This window comes from Phalacrocorax carbo, chromosome 1 (genome assembly GCF_963921805.1).
Source record: "Phalacrocorax carbo chromosome 1, bPhaCar2.1, whole genome shotgun sequence".
NCBI classification, from domain to species: Eukaryota; Metazoa; Chordata; class Aves; order Suliformes; family Phalacrocoracidae; genus Phalacrocorax; species Phalacrocorax carbo.
In genome coordinates, this window is record NC_087513.1 from 178,726,315 (window position 1) to 178,741,269 (window position 14,955).

Sequence of the window (14,955 nt, forward strand, 5' to 3'; positions counted from 1 at the left end):
AGAAAATTAACTCTATCCCAGCTAAAACCATGAGAACTTCCTTCAGAATTCATAGGCATATAATATCTGTTTCTCCCAAACTGTTAACAAATGGTAATAAACTTGCTAAACCAGACAGGATGAGTACTATTCATCCACTTATCTATTTGAAGTATTTTCTGCCAGTATTCTCCTGTAAGTCACTTCCTCTGATTCTTCTCTCTGATGTGTGAACTTTCTTTTTCATTGCTGCATAGTGACAGTGCTGCAAAAAAAATCTTTTCATTAATTATTACTGAGTCATCTAGTTGCCATTCAGATTCCCTATGGGATTCTTGCTTCTGTTATGATTAAAGCAATTTTATTTAGCAGTATTCTATTCTCATAGATTTTCCCCCTCAAAATCTTTTTCTGGCATGCTTCATATCAGGGAATTATTTTTGTTTATTCAGTCCAGGGCTCCTTTTACAATTTTGTAAGATTCAGAGGACAGAAAATGACCCTACAAAGCAATTTTTTAAATATCAGAAATAAGACAACAATCAATCAGTCATTAATACACTTCCAGGGACTCTAAATTTCTTCTTTGATACTTTCTAGGTAATCACTGTCAAGACTCAGTTTTACTTAGTTTAAGATTTGGTGCTATTAAAGTTACATAGGGAAAAGCATTAGCAAAGAAAATGTTTGATACGTAAAGAAAGAAAAGATAATGGAAATACTTGAAGGAAAAAATAACCATTTCTAAAGAGAAGGAGACCTGTGTGCTTTATGATTAAATTTTATGCTTTGACACTTTTCAATGCTTGGAAAGCTAGTGATAATAAGGGAAATTACTTCTTAGTCTGAGCAGCAGCTTAAATGAAACCAATAAAACCTAAATAGTCCAACTTTTGTATGTTAGTTAAATGTACTTTTATCTCTCAGAGCTAAAATAGATAATGAAACTTGTTACTTAAGGGACTTATCAGTGAAAGTGGAAATTTTGATAATTTTATTTTGCATGTCTAGGGTGGCAGAATTACATATGATTAAAATGTTGCTGCCATGGCTAAGAGGGAGTCCTATTGTTATGAATTAATACTGTTTAAGGGAACAAAAATTGAGTTAATAGATATTCCTTTTTCTCTTCTTTTCAATTAGAGATAAAAGTTAATTTCTTTTTCTGTTCCTAAGTGTCTCAAAACACATTTTAAATGATCTAAGAAGAAATATAGATAATTCCTTAACTTTGTAGTCCATTTAGATAAGTAAAAATAGCTACTCTTAGATAATGAAGAAAGATCCTGGTGGAGGCCTTAGGGTTAGACACTGATGATTGCAGATTGCTTCTTTTTCAAGGGATGTAAGGTTCAAAGGGATTTTTAAGCAGATATATAGGAAAACTTGGCTGACAGGAACAGAATAACCTCTGGTGTTATTTGGCTGAAGAGAAGTGGTAGATTTTAAAGTCACAAGACAACTATGAAGGAACACCAGGCACCAAATTAGGTGAACTGAATTAAGAAAAATTGAACATTTATCTATGAGGTAGAACATGGACTTTAGACTGTGCTGGCAGCTTTCTAAACATAGGAAATACTTATATATAAATATATATTTTTTAATTTTTATATATATATACAAAAGATAATATTATTTTACATTAAACATAAAATGTCTTTTTCCTAAAGGGCACTGAACTTATTGGACCAAGTAAAAAAAAGGACAGATAAGATAAAAAGTGAAAAGTAACTTCTGCTATCTTACAAACAGAACACAGTGACAAAGTAAAGAACAAAAAAAAGTGGTCCTCAGGCTTAGTCCAGTAAGATAATTACTGAATTGCACTGCCATTAAAACTGTTGGTCCTGAAAATAGAGTCCTAAGTCTGTCTATTTAGGTAAAAATATTGGCAGCCTTAAAATAGATCAACTTTATTTAATATTCTAGAATTGCTCTGAATACTGAATATTAGATATTTAAATGTGTTGTCTTTAAAAAGTAAAACTTCCAGATTCATTCTATGCCTTGGTCGATTGTGATGTCTCTAGCACCCTGATAAGCATATATTACAGTCATATTTTTGATAACTCCAACTTAAGCAATAGAAACTCTTCTGAAGTGATTAGTTTTAATTAAAAGAGGTGCAAAAAGTAGCAAAATTTCAGACAATCTGCCATTTTGATGGCACCAAGTGTAGAAGTCCTAGAAATATGTATTTCTTAGTTTTCATGTCTGAGCAGAAACCAACCAACCAGACAAAAAATGATGCTATTGAAACCAAGAGAAAAGCAAAGGAATACACATTCAATGTTGCCTTTAATGATAAAAAAGGTACATATGCAAAGAAATATCATGTTATGAGTAATACTGGTATGCAGAATTGGAGAGAAATGTAGATTTCAGGCTTGAAATGATTTGTCATTTACCATGAATTGTTGAAAAGACAAATGATAGCTTGCTGCTTTACAGTGATTTTTAGTTCATTTTACCCAAGTTCTATGTTAGGGAGCATAATATCAGTTTGGTGCAGGTGTCAGTGTTTGGCATATGCTAAATGAGATGTGGCAGCTTAATCTAATTTAAAAAAAAAAAAAAAATATCAGTAATGAACACTTGTGCTGGTTTTGGCTGAGAAGGGGTTAATTCTCCTCACTGTGGGGGTCGGCTACCTTTCCAGCTTCCCGCGCTCTGCCGCGTGGCGGGGGGGGCTGGGAGGGGCAGGGCCATGGTGGGGGCAGCTGACCCCGACTGGCCAATGGCAGGTTCATTCCATACCATGTGACACCATGACCAATATATTGAGGGGGGGGCAGTGGCAGCGCCAGCGCGGAGGCGGCGCGGCGTCGGGTCGGCGGGCGGCGCGCGGCTGCGGCGCGGGCAGTTTGTTCCGGTGGTTCGTTCCCCCTCTCCCCTCCCTTCCCCCGCCCCCCCCCGGGGCTTTGCGCCTCTCGTTGTTCTCCTTTACATTGCATTTCTACTGTTGTTTTCTTTTAATTTTAATTATTAAACTGTTCTTATCCCAACCCACAAGCGTTACCCTTCTGATTCTCTCCCCCATCTACCGGTGGGGCAGTGAGCGAGCGACTGTGTGGGGCTGAGCTGCCGCTAAACCACGACAACACTATAATCAACATAGTACCTCATATTTATACTGATAGTAAATGCAATATTAATCTGAGGTCTGTATACTATTCCATTCTCTAAAGTCAACCACATAACTTTATGTTGACTGCTAGAACAGTGTTGCAAAAGGTGCCTGCAGGGATGGGTGAACAGACGACTGTAGCAGGCATATAGCTTTTCTTTTTGTGCTACACATGCAAGAGATAACTGAAGATTCAATCTTCTCTTTCCTATCTCATTATGAGGAGGGGAAGAGGTAATGTGTGTGTTTCTGGCCTTTGGACTCTTTCTCTGCCTCAGAAACACTTGAGAGCAGATATCTGCCTACAGCCATAAAAGCTATTAAAAAATTACAAAAGCTCAGATCAGCAATAGCATTTTGCAGTTCAGCCCGGGTTTGCAGCTTGAGAACTGAAAATATCTTGGGTCTGCCAATGAGAAGTAGTGCCTTTGGGAAGACATTATAAAAATTGTATGGGGGTTTGTAGCCTGACATGCAGGCAAGGAAATAGAGGCTTACAATAAGGATTCTAAGGTACATTTTAGTATTTTTCAGAAGTGACCTAAGCATTTAGATGCCTGAACTCTAAGTGCCAAAACCACTTTTCAAAGCACACAAACTCCAACCCACTTAGAATGCCTCCGCATCAACAATTTAGTTCAAATCATGAGTGCACTTTGAAATAAATCTCCCAGGTGCGAACACTCCTCCCACCCCTTACTATCCATCACGTTGCAGAGCACACGCTCATCCACTCGGGAATGTAAGGACCTACCGAGGCTTGCCTTGGCCTGAGCCAGCTGTGGCTTGTTGCATCAGTCTTAGAGCTCAAGTGACTGATGCCTGTCCTGCTGTAGCTGAAGCCCTTGGAATACCATATGTGGTAAAGCTCTTACGTCCCTCAGCTGTCACAGAGTAACAGACAGCCACCCTTTACATTAGGTTCTGTGCAATTTTCCAGCTTAAGCTGGGACTCAGTGAGAAGAAAGCAGTCAGTGATAAAAAAGCATATAAAAATAGTCCCAATTAGCTCCCAGGTCTGTGAAGTAAGGGACAGCACTCCTAGCCATGATGTGACTCATTCACCATAAACCTTCCCACCCATTCTTGAAGGAAACTGCATCCATCAAGCTTATGAGGCAGGGGAACATCAAAAGAGTGGGCATTGTACCACAGATAAGAGGTAGGTAATAGGATGAGGGTTTATGCATAGCAATTTGAACTGCATTATTATTATTATTGATTTTTTTTTATTCATTAGATAACATGGACTATTAGATGGTTAAAACATTAACTAGATGAGCAATAGGTTTCTGTTGTCATATACAGAGTGTGATCCCTTTTGACCATAGCAAGATTTTGAGTGAAATGGTACCTGTGGAGAAACAGAATTCAGGACCTCAACACTGTTTTGTCCCATAAAATCCTTGTTTCTTGTAATTCTGGACTTACTGTTAGAATCCAATCCTTGATATGTCTTTGGCACCAGAATAAGACCAAAGATGGCTTTATCTTTCTTTTACAAAAGTGATATCCAAAATATCTCCAATCAACAGTTGTGAGGCTGCATGGTAGCCAGCTCATTCTGTACTTCTTCTCAAAGGGCGTTTATCTGAAAGGGAAGATTCCTATTAAAATAGGGTCCTTGGCTGACCATTGTCTAGCAAAGTTCTTCAAATCATCTGTTCCAAAAGAGAGTGTGTTTTAGTTTCTAATCTGTTCAGAATATCTGTCCTTAAAAGTTTCCTCACAATCTTTTCTGCAAGCCCATTCTAGTAGCATGTTCTCAAATTGCTTGCTGATGTTGAATACCTGTAATTTATGACAAAAAGTCAGTATGGTTTGGGTTTGTTTTTCTTTTTACCCTGCCATGACAACCAGGCCCAATGTGAGATCTCTAAGCTGGAAGATTTTCAAGACCTGGATGACTTTTTGTCTACCACATGTCCCAAATGTTGTGATTTTAGATGTTTAGTAGGTTTGTCAGTAACCCAACAGAAGTTTGCTTAAGTTGTAGTATGACATATGTAGATACATATGTCATATGGCTTTCTTTTTTTTTGTGGGGACTTTTTTTTTGTTTAGACCCTTATGCAACAGCATATTTAAATAAAAGCTTAGACAGTAAAGAATTGATTAGAAGTGTCATATTTCATGGTATCTATGACCTTACCCTTTTTTGCTTAGTCTAATTTCTCTCAAATTTCTTTAAGGTTTATTAATTCATGTTGCCTGTAGTGGATGGCAAGAGGAAGTGCAAGTTTATTGGAACGTCAATCACAATTCCAATGAGTGACACATCCAGTAAGTCCCTATTTAACTAAGGTTAACTTGGCTCATGTTTTTTTGTTTGGGGCTTTTTGTATGGTTTTTGGTTTATTTGGGGGTTTTAGGGTCTTTTGACAGACTGGGTTAATTCCAACAAGCTGTTTTAGTTAAGATTTTATTTAAACAGCTTGCAACCTATTTCATAGTCTAAAACATATACACATGCAAAGCTACTACAGGGACACATTATGCATTTACAAATAGAAAAGCAATTGTCAGATTCACAGAATTTCAACACAAACTTGGCAGATTTTCTGCTTATTCCTGGCAGTGCTGAATGTATTTCAGTTCATTTTTTTTTTTTCTGTGTGTACTAGGCCCAAAGCCAATGCATACACCCACAAATGGGGAATGCTTGGTACAACCAGATGTTAAGAGATGGATTCTTCTAGTGTTGGCATCTGGGCCTAGGTCTGCTCCCTTGGCACATCCCCCTCTCTGACTCCTTGATTGGTTCTGCTGCTGGCTGCTGCGACATCTGTTCAGCTGTCTGAAGGCTTGGTAAAATGTTGCTGTGCTTCTTTATCTTTCTGGCTGTCAGATTTCTTTGATACTCTCAGGAGTATGTACAATTTAAATTTTATTCCGTTGTGCTGGTTAATAGGGCAAAGTATGGATTTGCTAAATGATCCATCTCAAGACACAAGACCCTCATAGATGGAAGGAAAGAACTTGGTCTCTGTGTGTCTGTTTATTCATTGTGAAACTGTAGAAACTTTTTAATGCATTTACATTTCCTTATACAATTTACATGCTTTTTTTAGTTTTCTATTTTTTTCTTTTTAAATAATGAGTAACCATACCATATCTGCTTTAAAGAAAAGCGCTCATTACTTATGCTGTGTCTATAATATCCATCCCTTTAAAAAAGGACCCTTTGTGATCACCAGTTCATTATTTGAATAATTTCTCTATTTTGAAAAATTGAATTATATATAATGTTGTATTATTTTTTTGCATACTTTAATATTTGAATATTTTTAATAGTTAAAAATAAAGAGAGGGAAAAAGACCTGGGGTGGTAGAAGGTTGTGATGATACATTCAACACTTTCAAGTATTGTGCTGCTAAACCTAGCTGTGATTAACAGCATGTGATCCCTTCCTGTGACCATCAAAAGTCTTTGAATATGTGTGAGGTTTTTATAGGCTTGAAGTTCATAAGCAAGTTAATATATGTTGCAGCATACAAAGTAATATTAAAGATTTTTTTTCAATCAAAAAATGGGCTGGATCCTGACTTCTTTTGGCTACTTCTTTCAAATGCCGTGTGTTTGTATTTTTCTCAGATCGAAACCCCTTCCTTTTTTGAATGGGACTGCAGCATCTCTTGCTCCCCACCTCACTCCGCACCAGAGCCACAAGACTCTACTCTTAGGAAGCTTCTTCCCTTTGGAATCTGTGATCACTTGAAAGATGCAGTGACTCAGACCAGCTTCTTCAAAGCAAATATTGTTTAACCACACACAAGAGCAGAGCAATCAGAAAAAGAAAGGTTAAAACAACAGTTCTAGTAGAGATCAGTAATTCCTTTAAGAGTTAGGTAGGTTTAATTTATGTCGAGTGTTTGAACTCCTCTGAGAATACAGTTAATGTTGTCCTCTCATTGTTCTTTCTCAGTTACTGAAATGAAATGCTTTGTTTCATTTTGTTTAATAAAGGAACTTCTTTTGTGTTTTTTTTTTTTACTCTTTATTACTGTTTATTTACGATTATGATTTTTTCTTTTAGTAAAAAGTATGTGTGCTTTCAAAATCAGTTTTGAATATATTGCCTTTGTACTTTACTTCTTACATTACAGTTTGAGACAGACAGTTACTAGCCAGAGTGGTTACCCTTAAAATAAAGGAGAACTATTCAAGACTATTTGGCCTATCCACTTTCCTTTCAGATTTGTGCATAAATTAGTTGAGTAGAAATAATGGCCATGTTTAACCTTATCCCAGAAACCTAGGCAATGGTGTGGAAACCCCCCCCCCCCCCCCCCGCCCCTTTGAACTATTGATATATTTTACAAATGAGATAATCTTTGGGATAGTCTGACTGGAGAACAGGTATCCCCTTTTAAAAAGAGCAAAGGGAAAATATAACTGGAAGCATATATTGGAATAGAATAGTAAAAGAAATCCTCAGAGTTCAATGCTGTAGGTATTCTGCTATAGACTCTCAGGATTATATTTATATGTCGTTGCGGATCTTCTCCCAGAGTAATAAATATACAATGACTCATAATTCTGGGAGTCTTTAGCAGAAGAAAGATATTGTTTGTAATACTTTAGACTAGGTACCCCTGGACATAAGAGCTGACAGATATACCTACCTGATAGTAAGAGCCAATGAAAAAAAGCTGCATTATACTTTACCTGGCATCAATAAGCAGTGAAGACCCACATGTCCATGTACAACCCCAACCCTAGTTATATACAAATACTAATAGCTAATTTCATCTATGTGAGCATGTAGCATGATTTTCTGAACAACTCCGTTTCCTAGCTGAATCCTACCCCAATACAGAAAGATAATAAAAGGTCTAGTTCATCCTATATAAGCCATGTTATGAGGGTTTAGCTGATAATTGTTATAAAGAAGGCCTCTACATAACAGTTGCATTTCACATTCAACATGCGGAGAATGCGGCAGCTAAGCTATTTATTTTTATTCCACTTACTCTATAAGTACTTTACATTACATTAACCGCACACCATCACCCTTGCACACTTAATCAGGTATGGGTCCTCTAAACCCCTGCATCATTAACTACATACCAAAAAGTCATTATTATCTGATTGCTGTTCAGCAGACTTTGTGAAATGAATTGGCGGTCTCAGGCAAAGGCAAATGTCCACAGCTCAGAGTTAGTGCTGCTGTTGGTATTACTTCACTCCATTATTGAAAGAGTAAGCAAATAGTGCATAGAGTGGTACATCACCCACTGAATTATACTGTGACTTGTAAAGGTGGGCTCTGCAGCTAAACTCAATAGGCACCTATGAAAACTTTATAAGGCCAAATGGGGCAATATGGTTTGTTTGTAGCAATCTGTGTTTAAAAACTGGGATTTTCTGTGTCATAACTATCAATCAGTTACCATAGGCTATAGGCACACATACATTAGAGAAGAATTAAATTAGGTGCAGACATAGGTAAAATGTATAGGTTTTATTCTAAGAAGTCTAAGGGTGAGGAATGCCAAAACTCAAAACAAGCCCTGGAATATTATTAGTGGAATGCCACAGCACTTTGGGAACATGTAAGCAATGCTAAAATGTGAGAAGAAAACAGAAAACCTAATCTGGTCTGCAGTGAATATCCTTCCATCTCCAGCTCCTTAGGTGCAATAGTTGAATGATTTACTGCCTGAATAATTCACTCACAGATCCATTTTCCATGGTCCTAGTTCAAATTTCTATAGAGAAAGTAAATGTGCATAATGTGTACGTGATCTCATATGCATTACTGGGAATACATATTTGCCAGACAGCTACACAATTTGTTATCTAGAAGAGAAAGAAAAAATTTTGTTCCCACAAAAAATACAGACTAAGATCCTAAGTGTAAGAATTATGAAGTACACTTAAGTGTATATTTCAGTGAAGGAAATCTCTCAGTATTAAATTTGATTTAGACTGAGAAGCCTTTGTACATGTTAGTGAAATCTAATTCAGACTAGTGTTTTGAGTATCAGTAGGACTATTCATATTGAAAAGATCATTGTTCATTAGTTCTGAGTAAAAAAAATAAAATCCATAAGTCAAATATTTAAGAACAAAATTAAAATAAAAAACCTATAGGTTGGTCTCTGTATTTTATGCTTATTTTTGCAATCCATAGAAATTCATCATGAAACAGAAAAAAAAAGAAAATTAATTTAAGAGTACACAAAAAATATTCAAAAGTAGGGTCAAAATTCCCCAAAACTGTTGGTATTTAACAAATTATAATGTTTCTTAAATATTTAATAAAATTATATTATTTTGTATATAATATATTATATAACATAACAAATAAGAATGTGGCTATTCATACGGCAGTATCATCAGAGATAATGCTATAACGTTATATATTGATGTCACATCAGCACATAATCATGGTCTAATATGACATGATGCTAACAGCAAAGAATTAGGATTTTAAAAGCAATATATTCCCAGTCCCCTTCTGTGCCTAAAAATCTCATCTACCTGTACAATTGGCAATGTCAGATGTACTAGGAAAGCTGTGAAGGAATCAGACAGGAGTAAGCTCATTCTTTTATTTATTTATTTATTGCCTGTTTCTTGATTCTGTTACTAAAACAGGAAGTAAGATATCTCTAGGCAGAACAGTGTGACAGGTTTATCCGCTTGGCAGACAAGTGTGCCCGAGACAGTAAACAAAGGTCACATATTTAAGAAACGTATCTTTTCTCATGTAAGAAATATTAGAAAAGGTTGGTTTTGCTGCTGAATATTTGGTACATATTCATTAAAGATCATAAGATTCAAGTACATTCTCTTGGATTCCCCCTTGTTCTTTTACAGACCAGGACACTGGCATCCATAAGGCTCTGGATGAGAAGAGGACTGAAATATCATGATTTATATTGTGAGCGAATGCACCTTTTGCTCTTTCTATTATACTTCTGTACAGTACCAAGACATACTTTTCACTGCATCATTGCATATAATTGCAGTTTCAGTTTCCAGTTCACATTATTTTGAAGCAGGTTCAAGGCAGCACCTCTCATAGATCTGCAAATTGTGATAGAGATGTGAGCTCGTATGTAATGATAAGGTGAGAATCTCAGCATGTGAAGGAAGTGATAACATTTTTTTTTGGCACTACTTGTATACTTGTTTGCCGAGTGCAGATATCTCACAACACAAAAAGAAATAAAATACAAAGAAGTACAAAGAAGACGTTAAATGCAACATCAGAAGATGAAATTGTTTCTACTTGAAAAGAAGTACCTATGATGAATGTGGCAATTACTGTGAACAGACAAGGCAACAAATGAAGGACTTGGAGAATGGTGCAGATAGACATTCATGACAGATGTTATGAGGATGCCAATGGACAGATTGCCAGACAAGTAAGTCAGAGAAGACACTGACAAATATACTGCAAGGCGTAACTTTTCAAAGAAGGTCAGGAAAGAAGAAAAATGAGCTTATATAACGTAAATCTATAACGAGCCTTTGCCTAGCATCTTAAACAATTACAAAGTAGTATACAGAATGACAGAGGAAGGTTACCACATCAAATAAAAAAAACCAACAAGTACTCTGAAGGTGTTTCTTTGTCCCAAATAATTTCCCCCTCTGCTAAACTGTACTCTACAAAATGACTTGAGCTTTACAGAAGTGCTAGAGAAATTGATACCTCAGGCATGCATAAAAGGACATGGGGAGAGGTACATATGACAGAATGGGGTTCAAAGCGTCCAGTGTGAAGCAACCTGAAACAACCAGCAAAGACATATTGAAGAGATGGTTTGGCATAAAGAACAGCATAGGAAAAGGCATTTTTGCATTTAATCTAAGTCAGAAAAACCCGAGGATGTGTGCTAAGGTTCTCAGAGCTGAACGATCTAGGAGCAATTAATGAAAGTTATAGCTCTTCATTTGCCTGTCTCCCTCTCCCCCTCTACATACAAGCTGTTATGTCAGACAGATGCATATACAGAAATACACAGTCCCACCTAGATACAGAAATCTATATCAGTCAGCTGGGTAAAAAGGAGTCCTGTGTTCAGAGCTTCAGTTTGACTTGGTGCAGGTGAGAAATTTGAACCAAGTCATCATATCCCAGGGAGAAGTTCTAAGCAGGGGAACATTGAATAATATAGGGGAAGATTAAGTCCCTTTAAAGAAAAAGGTCTCCTTCCTAGATATTTTATAGGACAAAGAAGTAATGAACAATGTGGGAATAAGAGCCTGCCATGCTGTGTTGCACCATACCATAATAACCTAGGCAATTTTGGTTTGTCCCTTGGAAGACCTATATTAAAAATAATATAAAGTCAGCATATTGGAAATTCTAATAATGTACTTAAAAGGGCTGGTTTCAGTAGAGATGACAGGAAAAATATTTAATACTAATAAGCACAAATTATTTAAAAAATATACTGCATCATGTATATGCAGTAACATGAATTTTATACAAATCCACATTTTTTTGCTTCTTACATTCACAAGCAAGTCGACTGGACTGTGTGTCCAATGATTTGCTTACTTTTTGTTGTCTTTTCTTTGTACTTCTTGTGAGTTATCCAGTAGTGGCCAAAATAAGAGACAAGTTGTTGCATTATATAGATGATTTCTCAGATTTGATTAGACATTTCTGTTGTACAAGGAAAAATATCAAGTTCAGGAAGCTAAATCAACAAAATATATTGTGGATTTTTAATTATTCAGTGGTATGTTAGAAATTAAAGAGTTTGCTTTTAATGTCAGAAAGGAATAGAAATATGTTTCATAACATTGATTTTCCACCACTAGATATAATCAGATTATATCACCTATGTTCCTTTTTACAGATGTTAAGACAAAAAATATGTTATTAGTACTACATATTAGGCTTTATATGGTTTATTAGGCTTAAAAGGTTTATCAACACTCAGATTATGTGATAATAAATTATGCTTACCTGGGAAAAAAAAAGTTTTAACTTTTGGTGTTTAAATCATACTTTGTCAGGGCCCTCACTGCAACCTTGCCCTCTCCAGTGGTTTTGACTGTCTGTGCTGAAGGGCAGCCTGGATCAGACTGCTGTAAGAAAGAGCTGTGAGAAGTGTGGTCCTCCACCTCACCTTCACTTGGAAGCTGTATTTAAGCTCCAGCCCTGGCCCTTGTTCTGTACCTGCGTGACTATGCAGCCCTGCCCAGGCACTTCACTGATTCAGATCCTGGTTCTGACCCACCCTTGTGCAGCTGTCCACACTTGCTGTTCTGTGACACACTTCAGTGAAATCCCTTTTATTTTCTACAGCTGAACAGAAGGAAAAAAAAGAAAAAGGGAAGTCTGTAATGGAGTGAACACACTCAGACCACATAATCCAGAGTCCAGTTGTACTTTTTCAGTATTATGAACAAAACTAAACTCTGCCCTTCTAAAAGTGAGGGATGAGAGAGAGACAGAGAGAGAGGAGACAAGACTTTTTCCCACACTTATGCATTTTTTTCACATAAATATATAAATACATTAGTTTCCTACATGAGAACTCTTGTTTCACCTCATGAAAATAATTTAATGAATATTTGTGATTTATTTGGACACTACAGAATTAAAGAGTGAAATGTAGTGCACTATGATTAAGATCAAGAAGGAAGTTGTAATACTGATAGCTTGTCATTGCTTTACTTTGCAATAGTCACATTTTGCCATTTTAGTTTCCAGATCAGTTCTCATTTTGTACAAGTCATGTATATTAATTTCTTCATATATCTACATTAGCATTCATGGTCTGTAAGTCTACAGCATGAGAAGAATCCCAAGAAATCACTAAGAAGTAAATAGAATACAGAAAGAGGAAAAAAAGAGAGGTAAAGCTAGAATCTCAATTTTTTTTTCTTCAGTGCTTATTTAAAAGCTTCAGCTGCTTGACCTGGAAAATTAAAAACACCATTCACACAAAAGCAGACTAAAGAATATATTTTTCCTTCCTTTCTTTCTTTCTTTCTTTCTTCTTTCTTTCTTTCTTTCTTTCTTTCTTTCTTTCTTTCTTCTTTCTTTCTTTCTTTCTTTCTTTCTTTCTTTCTTTCTTTCTTTCTTTCTTTCTTTCTTTCTTTCTTTCTTTCTTCTTTCTTTCTTTCTTTCTTTCTTTCTTTCTTTCTTTCTTTCTTTCTTTCTTTCTTTCTTTCTTTCTTTCCTTCTTTCCTTCTTTCCTTCTTTCTTTCCTTCTTCCTTCTTTCTTTCCTTCTTTCCTTCTTTCTTTCTTTCTTTCCTTCTTTCTTTCTTTCTTTCCTTCTTTCTTTCCTTCTTTCCTTCTTTCTTTCTTTCTTTCTTTCTTTCTTTCTTTCTTTCTTTCTTTCTTTCTTTCTTTCTTTCTTTCTTTCTTTCTTTCTTTCTTCTTTCTTTCTTTCTTTCTTTCTTTCTTTCTTTTCTTTCTTTCTTTCTTTCTTTCTTTCTTTCTTTCCTTTCTTTCTTTCTTTCTTTCTTTCTTTCTCTCTTTCTTTCTCTCTTTCTTTCTCTCTTTCTTTCTCTCTTTCTCTCTTTCTCTCTTCTTTCTCTCTTTCTCTCTTTTTCTTTCTTTCTTTTCTCTCTTTTTCTTTCTTTTCTCTCTTCTTTTCTCTCTCTTTTCTCTCTTTCTCTCTCTTTATCTTTCTTTCTAAAGATGAAGTCATGTCTGGGGATGTAATTAATAACATTCATATAGTCTCCCAAAAAAAGGGAAAAAATGTATTTTTGCATATAAGTAGTAAAACAGCATATAGAATGCCCTACATGAGAAGTAATCTGCTGTTCCTGTGCAACAAATGACTGCTTTTGATTCCTGAAAGCGTAACATGAAATTTGCTTTTCCTGTAAATCTTTTACTAGGCCAGAGATAGTAAATATTTATTATTATTATTACTATTATTATTACTATTTTATATTTATTTTATCATTATAGAATCATAGAATATCTCAAGTTGGAAGGGATTCCATAGATATCATCGAGTCCAGCTCCCTGCTCCTTGCAGGACTACGTAAAACTAAATCTTATGATTAGGAGTGGTGCCCTCGATAATTTTGTACCAAGTCAATCTATCCAAGGATAATAACTTTTACTGTATGTTATTTTATGTTTGTAAATGCATAATCTGTGCTGAAATAAAATTGAAAAATCTGAGAGAGTAGTTTGTGTTTCTGTACCATTAGGTGGTTTGGCAAATCTCTTCTGAATTAATAAGTAGAATAGTAGCAGCATTGACCATCTACTGGTTAATGTATTTAGCAAGTATGACAAAGCAACTTCCAAAATATGCTAAAAAACAGAACATTATTTTTAAGCAACTGCATTCAGGTCAAGATTTTTTATGATGCAATTACCACAAACACAGAACTAGCAGTGAAAATCATGAAAGTTTGTTTTTTTTTTAAGGTGTAGAAATAGTCAGGAAAAGGCTCTCAGATAATATTGCTATATAAGGGAGGGCAAAAGAAAGTTCTTTTTTGAGTAGAAATGATCTTGCAGGTATTAAAAACAAATATTTAGTTAGTAGATAAAATGTCAGTCTGAACAGAGAAGACAGGGAAAACACATTTCCCAGATAAAACAAGCATAAAAGAAACAATTAGAAAATGTCATCATTGTCCTGTGCTTATACAAAGCAAACGTGGAAAGATTTTTAATTATAGTCTTGATAAGTTATTGAAATAAATGTGATTAAAATGAAACTATACCTGCCAATATAACATTTAGCAATTTTCAGTGAGAATCTCAAAGTAAATATCAAAGCAGGTCAAGAAATCAAGGAACAGTGTCTTCATTCCTGAAAAAGAAATGTTAACATACCAGCATGTCTTTGACTACTATCAATCTTGTTTAACACAACTGCCTTTTTTTTTTTTTAATAA